The sequence below is a fragment of the Pezoporus wallicus genome, unplaced genomic scaffold (genome assembly GCF_028554395.1).
Source record: "Pezoporus wallicus isolate ANWC-B61680 ecotype Strahan unplaced genomic scaffold, APGP_CSIRO_Pwel_v1 contig_3876, whole genome shotgun sequence".
Classification (NCBI taxonomy): Eukaryota; Metazoa; Chordata; class Aves; order Psittaciformes; family Psittacidae; genus Pezoporus; species Pezoporus wallicus.
Genome location: NW_026636085.1, coordinates 2102277 through 2117488, shown reverse-complemented (window position 1 = coordinate 2117488; position 15212 = coordinate 2102277). Strand labels below are relative to the sequence as shown.

At 45.5% G+C, this 15212-nt stretch overlaps 1 protein-coding gene across 1 annotated transcript in view; it reads left to right on the top strand.

The window, feature by feature from the left end:
• The first annotated feature begins 123 nt into the window (after positions 1-123).
• Positions 124-15212, top strand: part of RAB30 (RAB30, member RAS oncogene family) — a 43884-nt gene continuing 28795 nt past the window's right edge. The window contains exon 1 of the mRNA XM_057399040.1: positions 124-590. The gene's annotated coding sequence lies outside the window, so the exon portion shown is untranslated. The remainder of the gene's footprint in view (positions 591-15212) is intronic.

The following is a 15212-nucleotide window of genomic DNA, read 5'->3' as shown; positions in this document are numbered from 1 at the left end:
GAGAGGTGATGTCATTGCCCAGCGGGCGGCCGCGGGGGCGCCGCCGTTCATTGTGCTCCGCTGGTGCCGCCTCCCGCTGCCGCGGCCGGGGGGGGGCCGCTCCTGCTCCGGCCCCCAGCACCAGGGCCGCCTGCTTCTGCTGCAGCCCGGGGTGCTGCCCTGCACCCATCCCTGGAGAGCGCTGCCTTGCACCGAGCTCCGCTGCACCCGTCCCGCGGGGGCTGTCCTGGCCCGAGGGTGGCTCAGCACCCATCCCGGGGTGCTGCACGGGGAGGTGGCCTCAGCACCTATCCCCGAGCTGGGCTGCCTTGTGCCCAGCCCCACTGCACCCATCCCGGGAGCTGCCCTGCGGCGGGCGGGCGGCCAGCACCCATCCCGGGGGAGCGGGCTGCCTTGCACCCATCCCCGGGGGCTGCACCGCAGCGGGGTTATTCCAACACCTACCCCGGAGCGTGAGGGCTGCATCGCACCCGGCCCCGCTATCCCCATCGTGGGGTCCGCGGCTGGCAGCTTCTCCCATCGCCGGTGACCGGCTCCTGGCTCCCGCCTCGTTTTATGGTCGTGGAGAGGGAGGAAAAATCCCAAACCAGGTGAGTTCTGCGCTCCTTTTCTGTAATGTGTGTGTGTTTTTCCTTCTCCTTTTACCCCCCACCATCTCCCGATGCGCTTCCCTATGCTGTGCGGGGATAAGCGGTGCCGAGCGGGGCTGCGCTGCCTTTCCCTGCTATTGCTGGAAAAGGGAGGGGGAATAAGCCGCAAAACCTCTAAATCGGAGAAATACCGCGGAGAAGAGCACCCCTCCCTGCCCGCTGGGCAGGCGCGGTACCTCCGCGGCCGCGCTGCGCGTCCCGCAGCTCCGGGCATCCCGAAATACCGCTGACACCGGGCGGGAGACGCATACGCTGTCCCGTTTGTCTTCTGCGCTATATAGTAGCGGAAAATAAGATAGGGTTTTAATTGGTGTCTGTAAATTGGTGCTGAGCGCCTGCGAGACCCGGGGCTCCTGGGGAATGCAAAATAAAGACTGCTAAAGAGTTGAATAATTCAAGTCTGTAGCAGGATGGGGTTGCGAGGGCTGCGGCGCTGTGTCGTCCGGGTTCTGTGTTTTGGCACCCGCATTTCTCCCCTTTTTCAGGGGGATTTGGGTTGAGCTGGCTTAGTTCTGGCTGTGTATGCTTGGTCCAGGCTCCTTTTCCAAGTCATATCACGAGTATCCATCTTCAAAATCATTGCTTGGTGATTTATTTCAACTTCCAAACTACCACTGTGGTCTTTTTCCGTTTTATCTTGAATACAAGAAGTGTATATTTTAAACTTCGTGAAAACTTTGTGCTCCAGCAGAGCTTCATTTTAGCATGGCTTTTTTGTCTCCCTGTACCCTTCCTGTTTGCGAGGCGCAGTTCAGAGTTTGACTTGAACAGTGTGATGATATTAGTGCAATATAACTAGTGATACATAACATCAGAAGGTTTTGTCCCCTTCTGCATCGTCACTGTGGTCCCCAGCCATCTAATTTTCTGCTGTGTGTGCAGACAGAGGGGTCCTGCTCGCCTCGGATCTGTCAGCATCTTTCGGTGCCCTTTAAAGTTAATCTGCTCCAAAGCCTGACTTGGAGGCTGGTGAGATCAGGAAGAGAGCGTGCATCTGAGCTGGTTCATCTTATTTCTCCTCCTTTCCTTCTGCTGCATGTTTGCTTCTGCGCCTCTCTTGTGTAACTGGCACTGTGTGTCCTCTGGCAGCCTGTTCCTGGAATCTCAGCGCTGGGGGACGGGTGACATGAGTGCAGTGGGGACAATGAAACTCCCTGTTTGGTTGCATCAAAATGTTTGTAAACACCAAGGCGGTGGTTGGGGTGTCCGTATGCGCTGCACGGCCTCTTACAGCCTCCCCTCTTCCACGGGGATAAACATGCTGCATCCACACCTCCTCCTTGCATTTGTTTTATCTGGGTTTTTTCCTTCCTTCCTCTTTATTACTGACTCAGAGGGGAAGAACAACATTGTGTGCAGGAGTTGCCTTTGTTTCATTGGCCTTTTTTTAACGTTTCTATTTCCTGGAATGACATTTTCCTCTCTATTTTACAAGGGAAGGGAATGGGTAATCTCATGGAGGGTTTCCCATCTTGGCTGTAAAAGAAGTTATACAGCAGTGATTTTCCTTGCTGTGGAGAGAAGGTACTGGAAATGAAGTGATAATTTAAAAGCGTAGGCTGGGAACTGTTCCGGGAAATATTGGTATAGAATGTGGGGAGAAAAAGCAAGGAATCCATGGCCAGGGGTTTCTATTTAAGTAATGCAATTTTGGGGATATCTTTTTACTTTATTTTATTCTGCTTTGATAGAATCCCAGACTGGTTTGTGTTGGAAGGGACCTTAAAGCTCATCCAGTTCCAACCCCTCCCACGGGCAGGGACACCTTCCACTAGAGCAGGTTGCTCCAAGCTTTGTCCAGCGTGGCCTTGAACGTATTCAGGGATGTGGAACATCTCAGAAACACCAGCAGGACACCAGCTTTCTTATATGATCCTTTAGGTAGTAGAAAGATGCTTTAGCCTCAACCTGAGATATATATATATTTACAAATATGTGTTGGAATTTATGCTTGTTTTGTTATTTTTTTCAAACTTACTACATTTGTTGGATTTAAAAAGACTTGTGCTAATGCATACTAGCATTTTCAAGCTATATTTACTACAGCAAGAAGAAAATTAAAATATAGCTCAGAAATACACCCTATTAATAAGATGAAATTTTGTCTCTCAGCAACCAAAACAGAGATGTATAAAAATGGACCAAAAGCTAGAAATCACTCAATAGGTGAGTGATTACTGTTAAAAAGCACAGATTAGCCAAGGGGCCCTTCCTCTTGAGTAATTTGAGTCTGCAAAGACCTAAATGCAATGTATGCATTATTTGTGATTCAAGAAGTCCCCAAGATGCCAATTGCTGGCAGCAGAGAGAATATACCAGGAAGGCAGCAGTAAATATTTCCTTTGGTCTTTTACTGTTTCCCCAATTCCTTATTAATGAGTTTCTGGAAGGGGGTTCAGGGCTCGGTGATTTCATGGTCATACTCTGTACAGTTCTCTTGTATTTTAGTCCTGTTCTTATCAAAGAATCATAGAATAGTTAGGGTTGGAAAGGACCTTAAGATCATTGGGTTTGATGCTGTTGATTTGCTTTATCAGCATCACCTACGTGCCCTACACTGTCTTAAATTGCCCATTCCAGAACTGTTGCAAAAAGAAGTTCAAACTGCTCTGGGATGCTTGAGTGTCTCCCAGCCTCCTGTATGGAGGGACCCAAAGACTGGTGAGATGAAGGGAGCTGGGAAGAGCCAGAGCTGGGATAAATTTGCTGCCTCTTGAGCTTCATCATCTTCTGTGCTTCAGAGCAGAGCTGTGAGAGGCCAGTGATTTCTGTAGCCCAGGGCTGGGGTCTGGCAAGGCAACTGAAGGGAGAGATGAAAGGATGGGTGGATGGAGACGTGAAGAAGGCTCTTTAGGGAGTAACTGAGCAGTTGCTTCCCAAACAGGCATGGGAAGACAAGGTGGGAATTGGGGAGTGGGAGAAAGGTGTCTGTGGGCAAATTGAACCTCTGTTTGTCACCTTCCTGTGAAAGAGCTTTCCTCTGTTAGCACATCTATGCTCTGTACTCCCCAGCTTCCCAGACCCAGTAGCTTGTAGCCTGAGCAGGAGTATTATGGCTCTAATGCAAGTGGTAGAGCTGGTTTTAGCTCTGGAGCTGCCCTCATTTGGTCCTTGTTGTGGTACCCAAGCTGGCATCCATCAGTCGGCAAATTGAAGCACTTGCTTTAAGTTCAGTGGTGTGTCCCAGATAGGTGTATCTGCAGCTGGGTTTTGTTTGGGGTGTGGTATGGGGTTGTTGGCATTTTCTTATTCTGATCTAAAATACAGCCAAGCAAGAATGATAACAGCTGTGGATCTGATGAATTCCTCTTCTCATTTTAGGCATATTCCCCTTTGTTTTTAGGGCAGGACCAACGCTTTGAGTGCAAGCCTTGCTGTTGGCAAGTACAGAAAGAGGAGTTGGGAACATGTGAGGCGCAAGTTTGTGCATATTGCCAAATAACCACCCAGGCAGTGCAGAAGATGGAGAGATTCATTGCAACAGGGTGGCTGGCATAGCAGGGGTGCAAAATGTAGCAGAAGGTGGGCATACCTTGCAGGAATGGGGCTGTTCAGATAAGGAAGCTTGTATGAATGCATGCAGAACTTCTGAGTGGGATATTTATGGGACAATAAAATCACCTTCTATGCTATGGATGGGTTCCCAACATCAAAAACATTGTGGTTGGAGAGAGCTTGGGGCAGCGACAGCCCTGCTTTGGCTGGAGGACAAATGAGCTGACCTAAGGCAATGCTTGGATTGACTCTCTAGTTTCCATAATTTCTTTCTGCATTAAGTCCTTCAGCTTCCTGCCCCCCCAGTGGTTCAGTCAATAGCTAACTAAATCCTCATTTTATTTTTAATGGCACTCTTACAGGAGAAGAGAAGTGATCTGTCATGTTTGTCATGTAATCCATGCTGGCCTGTGCGTAAATAATGACTTTAGACCGGGGGGTGGGGGGGTGGTTGAGTCAGATATTCCTCAGGTGCTAATATGTTGAAATAATTAGGGCAGAACAAGGATGAACTTGTCCCTTAAAATCACTGTCAGTGTTTAAACAGAGCCAAGACCACATTAAAGTCTGTTGCTGCTACAGTAGTTTCATAGCTAATCTGTGCTATTAAACACTGGCCCTGCCTAAGGTACTGGTGAGATTTGTGTTGTGATGTCTAATGCTTTTTATCTACGCAGGGTGAAATCAAATGAGGGCTTTGCTGCATGGAGCTGGGGATAGATATTTAGGTTGCAAACAGCTTGAGATTGAATTGCTATTTGTCATCTCGCCTCGCCTGGAGTTGCTGTTCCTGCTGCACCGCGCTTCTCTCTGTATGCAGAGGTGCACTCTTCCCTAATAGACTTAAGGCAAAATTTAAACCACCTGTTTAAACTAAGCCAGCTATTATTTTCCTGAGATAATTCGGGAATTCTTGAACAAACAGAAGAGAATCTTCAGTAAGGTCTTGCTTTGCTCCATGTTGGATAGAGCCTTGCGGAAATCTGCTGCTGTGCTTTTGGAGATCAGAAGGTACCCTGTTTGTTTTCTTTCCTTTGAGCAGAAATGCCTTCTTTTAGGTACTGCTGAACTAAGTTAACTTGTAACCTTTAAGTATCTGAAAAGTGTTTTCTTTCAGACCTTGAAGAGAGTAATGGGAAAGGGAAGAGAGAAGAGGAAGGGGAGGAAAGGCTGCGCTGGCATGAAAAGAGATGAGCTTGCACATGGGTTCTCAAAAGACTGCACCCTGCTGCGTGGATTTAAAGGGGGAAAAAAGAAAGGTATTGGAGATGCCAAAGTGAGCAGAAGTCAGGCGGTGCTTGTGTAACTCTGTCCTGCTAAAGATGCTCTCCACAGAGAGGGGGACTTAGTGCAGGGCCTTGGGAGCCTGACCCACTGCTGCAGTGGGCTGCTTCCCTCTGCAATAAAGCTCCCAGAACTCTGCTTTTCTGCTTAAGCAAAAAGTCAGTTACTCAAAAGGCAGCATTTGTGCCTTTAAAGTGGGAGTATTTGTGGTACAAATCCAGCCTATTACTTGCAAAAGGCAATTGCCATAGAACTACCATCCCGTAGGCTGGTGCTGAGCCTTGGTGCCAATATGCTTGCAACAGTGAAGAAAATTAATCCAGCTGTGTGTGAGAATCACATCCTGCAGTAGCAATCAGTTGCATGTGCTTTTCCAGAGTGTTTTGGAGCAAGCAAATATAAGGGAGTTTTTATTGCTTCAGCAGGAGAGATCACTCCATTACCTGGCTATGGAAGTATCTGATCTCTTTCCAGAGTAAATAGATGGTTAGAATAGAGTGGTTTTTAGTTAGAAGAGACCTACAAAGATCATCTAGTCCAACTGAATGACCACTTCAGGGCTGTTCAAAAGGTAAAGCATGTTGTTAAGGGCATTATTCAAAGGCCTCTTAAACACTGACAGGCTTGGGGCATCGACTGCCTGTCTAGGAAGCCTGTTACAGGTGTTTGACCACTACCTCTGTAAAGAAAAGCTTCCTAATGGACAGTCTGAACCTCCCCTGGTGCACCTTGGGACCATTCCCACATGTCCTGTCACTGGATACCAAGGAGAAGAGATCAGCACATCCTTCTCCCCCTCCTTGGAAGGCTGTAGAGAGCAATGAGGTTGTCCCTCAGCCTCCTTTTCTCCAGTCTAGACAACCCCAAAGTCCTCAGCTGCTCCTCACAGGACATGCCTTCCATCCCTGTCATCAGCTCTGGTGCCCTCCAACAAAGCTGTGTGGGCTGTTTCACCTGGGGTGTCACTAACTGGAGCAGTACCATGTCAAGGGGGACTGCTGACATGCTTGTTCCCATCTACTTTCTCCATACCTGTTTTCCATATGCCTAAGCCTCTCCTTGCTCCAGTGCAGCCACTCCATTTCCCCTTTTCTCTTCACTTTTCTATCTAGTGGTGTTCAGCAGTAACGTTTAGGAGCTTGGATGCTCCCTGATGACAAATGAATCTGGGCAATGCTGTGAATGGGCATAAATGGAGAGTCATCTGAAGGAGATTTGATGCTAATAAGGAATAGATTATTAAAGATGTTGGGTAGAAGGAACAGCATGTGTCCGATTAGTAGATGAGCCCACCCATGCTCTGCCCTCCTGGGCATTTGGTGGATGAAACTTGGGGCATAGGAACTTGTGAAGCCCTCCTGTCTTTCCATTGGTGACTCTCTTTTTCCAATACCCATTCATCCATAGATACAAAAGTGGTGGTGGGAGACCCAGAAAAATCTGTGCTGCAGAGAAATCCCAGATCCATGCTCAGGATGTAGATCAACACCTTGAGTTGAGAGGTTTAATGCCAACGTTCAGCCTTACAGGCAATCAAAGAACAAGTGAAAGGGATTGCCAGGATTAGAAGAGAGATTTGGGGATTGCTGTGGTGGAGAGAATGCTCTCAGTAATGAAAAGCTGACTTGAAGAATAATAATTAGCACTTCTGTGATTTAAATTTCATTGCCTGAGCTCGGAGTAATGGAAAAATAGATCAGTCAAGGCTTTTTATCTAACAAGTTTTTAAAGGAAGCCAGCTTCATGTCTAATTAGTGAGAAGTTCTCCATGGTGCCATCTCTTATGCTTCCAAGGTCTAACACACAGTGTTTTCATGACAGTTGTGGCTGCAGCATGGGAATATTTACTTAAAATAACATCCTTTAAAAACATAGGAAGACAAACTTGTATATGGATTTATGTATTGGACAAGCTGAATTCTTGTTAGTGACCTCAAGAAATCCCCTAAGGGGTCTCCATGCTGCGTGGTCTTGGTTTTATGTTGCTTTCTGATGGCAGAAGGGAGTGTTAAATTCCATCTTCTCCAACACTGGAGATTCAAGCTTTATTATTATGGCTCTTGAACTTGATTAACAGAGAAGAGATGACTGCTACTTGACAAAGTAATCCTTATTAGTTTTGTTCTTGCTTTATAGCTATTAACTCAAATGCCTGCAATATAAATGTAGGGTTGAAAAAGCTTTCTGGACTCATTGGTGTCCCTGTTAGTCCTCTGGAGACATCAGGTTATTCCATCCTGAGACGAGTAACCTTTGGAGGTGCAAAGCCTGAAATTGCTGTGGGGATAGCAGTTCATTTCTGCGCATTGGGAAAGAGATTGAGAGACATAACATTAGCCTTTTTATTCTTGCATCTCCCCTGAAGTTCATGGTGTCCTGTGGAGAAAAAGTATTAACTCGGATAAATCTGTGCTAATGAGTCGAATTAAAGCCCCAGCGAAGACTGGAATAATCTATAGCTTTCACAAGAGAGTAAGGGCAGGTTTGGGAATTCCGTATGTCTCTGGACTAATAAGGAGCCTGGCATCAGGTTCTATGTTCTGGTTAACTGGAGATGTAGCTGCAAGTTCACCCTATGTGATTATGGGGGTGGGCTATACTGCCTTTCTTTGTATACCCGTTTCTGTGGCTTTCAATCTAAAGGAGTGGTTTCAACACAGTTTGCAGCAAATCCCACATTTTGTGTCTAAACTACACTCAAGTGAAGCAAGTATCTGCTCCACTGCAATTACTCTGGCCCTGTGGGCAATGGTTGTCTCCTGTCTGTAGCCACCAGAAGATCAGGGCACCCTCTAATTCCTCCCATATCTGAAATATACCCCCCCAAATATTTGCTGTGAGGAGCATTAGGGCGTTATGGGGGGATTCTTGAGCAATGTTTGGTCTATATACAGAAAAAAAATCATGCAAAGACTGAGCTGCATGTACCAGAAACTTGAAACAGCAGAAACAGGAGTCAGTGTCTGATTTCTCTATTGCATTTGTCCTTGTTCTGAACAATTTGTTCTTTCTAAAAAGGGAACTGTGCCCATTTTCTTCAAGCCAGCAGTATTCACATTGCTAAAATATGGTAGCAGCGTTTTGCCTGGATGGATGGGTGCGTGTGTGTGCACATGGAAAACCCCCAGATAAACCCAGGTTTCTGTTAACTCTTTAATTCCAGCAGGCAAATGGGAAGTCTAAAGTCAGGCTTTTCACTCTGGGATAATGGATTTCTGCCTGACCTATTTCGGAGAGGGAGGTGTGAGCATGTGACTTGGCTGGAAACTGCTTTGAGGTGTCTATAGGAATGAGGTCTCCTCTTGTGTTGTGACCTGCTGGTGGCCATTGGCATGCCCTGACCATCTCTTACAGGGTTGTAATGGATGTTCAATGCAGAAACAAACTGTGGTTTTTTAGCTGTTGCTAACCCCAGATTCTGAAGTCTCTTCTGCTTCTCACAAAAAATGGAAAACAAACTTAAATATATCCATACTGTGATCCTGAGGGATTCTCAGTATTTCTATTGTGTTTGTAAACCTTGGAAACTACTTTTGTTAATGTAGTGTTTCCCTCTACAAGGTAATCGTTCTTCTCTTTTGAGTTTTGTTGTCAGTTCTGCAAGAAAACTGTGTCTTGGTGCAGATGTGCAGGTAGTTGGTCCCTATATGTCACCAGGAAGCATTGACTAAAATGCCTTCAAATGCATGGGTCAAGTTGGATATCCTTGTGCTGGAGAGGATTGAGATTCCCCTTGTCTGGCCATTATACATGGCTATTATGGACCATTCCTGAACTTTCTACTGCAGGTGCAAGTGTAGTACAGGGAATTTTTAAAGCTTCTTCTCAAGCTGTTGCATGGCCAGAGATACTTGTGCTTCCATCATGAGTAACTTCACTTTACTCATTGTAAACCTTCAGTCTTTAATCAATGGGCATCCCACTTATATCAGCTTTGTCTCTAATCTGCTGTGCTTCTGGATTTGGGATCTGCTTGGTTAAGGCCAATCTTAGTCAATCCTTCTTGCTAGGTTAGTTTCTTTAGGACAGTGTCTCCGGGCTGATTCACTTTGTAGCCTTGCAGGTTGTTACCTGGTATTTAATAATAAAAAGCATATCTAAATCCAGCCCCCCCCCAGTTAGAAATCCAGAACTGAAGAAGTCTGAAGTAAATAGACTATTGACTTGCCCAACGAAGTAGCAGAGGAAAACATCCATTAAGGCTGATGCTGTTGGAGTAAAGGAGGACGATTGGAATAAATATTAATTCAAAGTGTCTCTTTAAGTTTTGCAGTTCTACAAAAGCTGTTGCCACAGGGAGGAAGAACCTGGGGTGAACTACCGCTTGTTTACTGCATCTGCCAGTCAGCGCAGTGGTGAGTGTGTTGCATCAGTTCATAGAGTAGCCGTTAGTAACCAGGCCATCCCGCTTAAATGTCAAAATCCTTGCTGGAAAATGTGTGAAACTGCATAAACACTCTTTCCATCTCGTTAACACGTCTTTCACAGTGTTCCTCATTTTGCTTGATGACATCAGTTCTCGGAGATACAGAGGAAGGCTTTAAAAATATCTCCTGGGCAATGTTGGGTGATGCTTAGTTAATGAATATAGTTATTCTGGAGGGTTGGTCCGTTCCTGGTTCTTCCTCTAATGCAATTTTTGAGTCTTTCATTTCTCTTTCTTACTGTATTTTATGCATAGATTTGATTTTATTATCCATAACAAGGCTTTGGGATAGGGTTTTTATCTGTTTGCTCGACTTCATACAGTGAGAATCTGCAGTTCTCTGCCTTCTGTAGGTGTTGCTGTAATGTAGGTAACCCGTGCTGTAACCTGGGTGACTTTGGGGAATGCCAGTCTCCTTAATTTCACTGCAAATCAATCTATAGAATTTGAAGCGTTGTCTAGAAAGAAGTAGTTTGTACTCTGAAGGCGAGACAATAGAATTCTGCATCTGTTTTGTGTTTATAGGCAAGTCATTTCTAAACTTCTGTCTCCTGGTTGCCTCTGTCTGTAAAATGGAGATAACCTCAGAGGGTTGCCTTGAATATTCATCAGTGATTTATTGTATGCTGCTGAAGAAATGTGTTACAGGCAATGTTAATGACGTTTATTGCTCACAGCCCGTTGATTGGGATTTCAAACATCTGCAGTCTCCACATTGAGCTCTAGTAAATTCTTAACTGGCCTTAGCCTGTAGATGACAATAATAATTCCAATTTACGTGGAGCTTTTCCTTTGGAAGAACTCCAGAGAGTTTTATAAACTGTAATGAAAACCATAGTGTAAATATTGCCTTAGCAGCCACCAGCTATTGGTGGGGTGCTGCGTGATGGGTATTGCAATGCAGCTGGCAGCCTTATGTGAGAGGATAGAAGTAATACTGCAAGCAGTGGAGGTGACGCAGGCAGGGAAACAAAGTGGCACTGCTGGAATTGTGATTTTTAGCTTTGATGTGATCAGCGATTCCAGGAGATCAATGGCTCTCATGTGAAACACAGCATTTTTGTTGCAGTGCTTTGATATTGGTTCAATTCCAGTTGAGCAGAAAGAGCCCTGCTAGCTCCCAGGGGTTGGTTTCTTGCAGAGCGTTTCTGGACGTCTTCATTCAAATACCATAGTACCACAATGTGATTTCAGTGGTTTCTCAGGGTGATGCAGCTGTCTAATGTCCTCTTATGTAGGCAAAAGGCACAGTCACTTGCTCTATACATCCAAAACACTGGAAGGTGTATCCTGGATAACTGGCTCTTAAACTGGAAGTCCCATTAACCCTAAATCCTTTCAGAAAGTATAAATTGGCTAAGAATTTGTTGTGTTTGGTTGTGTTTGTTCACTGAATGTTGGAGCCTTGGGTTCTCCCTGGAATTGTGTGCGCCAAAGTTGGGTTGTCTGCCGTTGAATGTTGTCATTGTAGGTCCCAGGCACTGTCACTAGAGAGAGAGAGATGGCAGATTCAGAAGTGTGCAGAGATGCTTGTCTCACAGTATGGTGGGGAAGCCAGACCTCGTGTAAGACTAACTTGGACATACTGGTTAGCTCCTCAAAGGTAGGTAAGACAAAACAGTGCCACCATGTAAAGCATAATCTGCCAGACCAGTTAATGTTCAAGTAGACCAGACACAGGGCTCAGAGTTGTCAGATCACGTAAGAGGTTCATCTTTTGTGTCCCGTGCAGGAGGTACATGTGTTTTGGAGAGGTTTTGAGCACTTTCAGCTGTGATGTCTGAGTGCTGAAGCTTCAAGGTCTCAGAACTAATATTGTCTTTGTGGTCTTCTTCTTTGTAATCTTTCCTTCAGTTACTTTTGAACCTGTTGGCCAGGCTAGATGGTTGCAAAAGCTCGTTTTCCTTAGAAAATAAGGTTAAAGTTGAACCCTAAAGTATGTATAACATTTCAAGGGGAAGCTTGTTGAATTCAGATGCTTGTTTGGCACTGCTCATCCAAAGCTTGCCTGGTGCAGAGAAGAGGTTGCATTCTATCATCTTTAGGCTTGGTCTAGGCAACCCAGTATTGCTGTTTGGAGCACCCTGGGCTAATGGAGACCTCAGCAGTCAATAGAGCACAGTTTGAGGCTTGGCTTCCTGCCCGGCTCTATGCATACACCAATCTTTACAATAAAAACAAATCACAAAGTATAGTTATAGCCTGGTGGATGAATTTATAGTTTTGGTATGTTACGTTGCTGGGATCATTTTAAAACCTCTGCGTCCTGGAATCTGGTCTTTCAGATATTTAAAACCCCATCAATCCTATATTTTGCTAGGCCTTACCTTTCATTAAATATATATTGATAACAGTCAATGACTGCATTAATGTTTAATCTGATATGTTTTTCAGTTTAGGATCCCATTCATCTATATTGCTGTAATCGATTCCTCCTGGACATAGTGTGGTAATTAGAGGCCAGACTGATTTGCAGGCATTACTGTGACATGTGTAGCCAACCTGCCTTGTTTTAATTCTTCCATTACCTTTCCTTAGGACTTTAATTGTGCACCATCTCCAGCAGGACTGCGGAAGGAGGAGTGTGAACTTCTCATTTGCATGTTAATGGCACTTTGTCTGGGAAGGTGTTATAGGGTTTCAAGCAGTGCTATGCAGGAAAAGATAACATGCCCAGTATGCAAACAGCTTTGATGGGTAATGGTTCAGATCTTGCTAATAATAAGGGTCTTTTTTAATTCTGATATAGTAAATGCACCTTTCAAATGGACAAGGCAATTAGTGTGATTTAGGAACAGAATTGTTATGGAGAAGGCCTTCCTGTAATCAGCATCTATCTCCTGGGAAGGAAGGGCTTGTAACTTGTGCATCCTTTTGAAAGGGAGGATGTATTGATTATTAATGTGTTGTAACAAGTAGGAATACTTGGAGAAAGCTGTACACTGAAACTAGCTGCATTTCTCATGTGTGAGCTGTGTTGCTAGGAGTGTGGGCTGCTCTCGGGAGGCGAAGGACATGTACGGGTTATATTGTGAGGCTTGTTTAGGATTGGAGGGCTTTGGTGAAGTCTCTGACATATTATTCTCCAAATTGTGGTTTTAAAGAAGAACATTTATCAATTCATCTAACCCTGACATGGGTCCCAGTGTGCCTTGATGCATGATCGGTGTCATTTGTCCTCTTGTAAAGGACAAGTTCATAATGGCATTTTGGCTATTCCTGGGCAAGTAAAGATGCTCTCCATTGCACTTCTGCTTCTGTTTGTGAACAGGCACAGAAGTCCCTGTAAATATCAAAACCACATCTCATAACACTTCAAATCCATCCTCACAATTCCCTACTCTGCTTTTTGTAAGAAACCTGAGCCACGTGCTTCCACTTGCTATCAGAATTACTGAGCCTGGAGGGATTGCCATTCTCTGTGGATCGGACCCTGAGGAAAATGGGTGGCATGGGAGTAACAGCCTGACATTTCCATTTAGGAACAATTGGATAAGCCTCAAGAGGGGGGATTTGCTGCTTTAAATGAAGGGCAGGATCCCTTCTTCTGCCTCTTGCTGCTGTGTGTTGCTGCAGCATCCCATGGACCATCACCGCATCCTGTGCGAACACAAAGCACAGCTTCCATGTGTGAGCAGAGCTCAGCACTTTCTAGTGGGTGACAACGGGTCATGGTCACAAAGATGCAAGGAAAGGCCAGGTAGCAGCAGCATTTATGAGCAGGTGAAAGCTCAGCAAGTGTTTGCAGTGAGATCTGGCCACACATGAGGGAGAGAATGACTGACACTGCTGCTTTTGTTGAAGGCAATTAGTGGGATGTAGGGTAGGCTGTAAAATGAATGTTAAAAGTAATAATCAGGAGTTGGGAAGCCAAGGAAGGAAGAGCAACAGGAAACCCTGAAGATGTAAACAAGGAAAACTGGGAAGATTGTCCTTTGATGGGATTCTTTTTTTGTGGGGGTGCTGGCGATCCAAGATGAGATCTGTCAAGGCCAGAGAGAGACAATGGCAATAACTGAGATAGATGTGAGGGGATGCTGCTTTGGTTTAATCCTGAAGGGACTTTATTTATTTTAGAAGGCTTCACTGATGCCCTTCCACAGAGCTCTCTTTGCAATAGAGATTAAGCCAGTTCTTCATGTGAATGACCTGTGTGAACAGTGAAGCTGCTGGCTGAGGAGGGAAGAGCCTTCCTCTGGAGCTAAGAGAGGAGAGGGTTTAAGAAGAGGTGAATGGTGTCTGGTTTAAGCTGGAAATCTTCCTAGCTCAGTATTGGCTACTGGAGCTTCAGAGCTGCTTTTGTTGTCGAGGAGTCTTCCAACCTGTAGAATAAGGAAAAATAGTATTTCCTTGCTGGTCACCAGTTTTCCACCAGCTTTACCCGTTCATTCTGCCTGCAGAATGTTAAATTGGGATAGGAAGTGTTTCTACTGGACTCTGGGGGTGCAGGTGGCACTGAGGCATTAGTGGCTGGGGAGAATTTGAGCAAAGGGATGTGGCCTTTCTGCATGAAGAAGCAGTGAAGACCCCCTAAGCGAGGGCTGTGCCACTATGGGTTACCTTTCTCCAGCACCTTGGAGTGGGTAGGAGAAGCTAGAAGAAAGAATTCTCTATTTTAGTAGCTGTAACCTTGTTATCATGATACAGATTTGAAGTTACTCTTAATGATGAGGAGAGGGGGGAAATGTACCTGCTGTTTATGCACAACTTGCTCTCCATTTATGATCTAAAGGATGTACATGTGGGCATGCATGTGGAGGAGTGTGTGCTTGGATACTCCCTCCATGCAATAGTTAAATACTGGGTAAAGCTTTCGAGTTGTAACGCTGGCCTTTCAAAAATGCAGCAAGCCTGTTTCAATGTGATGGATCTAAAAAAGAAGTTGTATATCCTCTCAAAGCACAACTCTTACTTGTTGTTGGAGTCTGTGCAGCCTCATACGAAGAGAACTCAAATCGTGCACACCGAGGTACCAACAAGTAGCAAATAACAGAAGGGAGAAGAACAGTCTGAGAAGTTGGTTGGTTGATGAGAAAATGAACATGAGTCGGCTTCAGTGTGCGCTCGCAGCCCAGAAAGCCAACCGTATCCTGGGCTGCATCAAAAGGAGCGTGACCAGCAGGTCGAAGGAGGTGATCCTGCCCCTCTACTCTGCTCTTGTGAGACCTCACCTGGAGCACTGTGTGCAGTTCTGGTGTCCTCAACATAAAAAGGACATGGAACTGTTGGAACAAGTCCAGAGGAGGCCACGAGGATGATCAGGGGACTGGAGCACCTCTGTATGAAGACAGGCTGAGGAAGTTGGGGCTGTTCAGCCTGGAGAAGAGAAGCTGCGTGGAGACCTCCTAGCCGCCTTC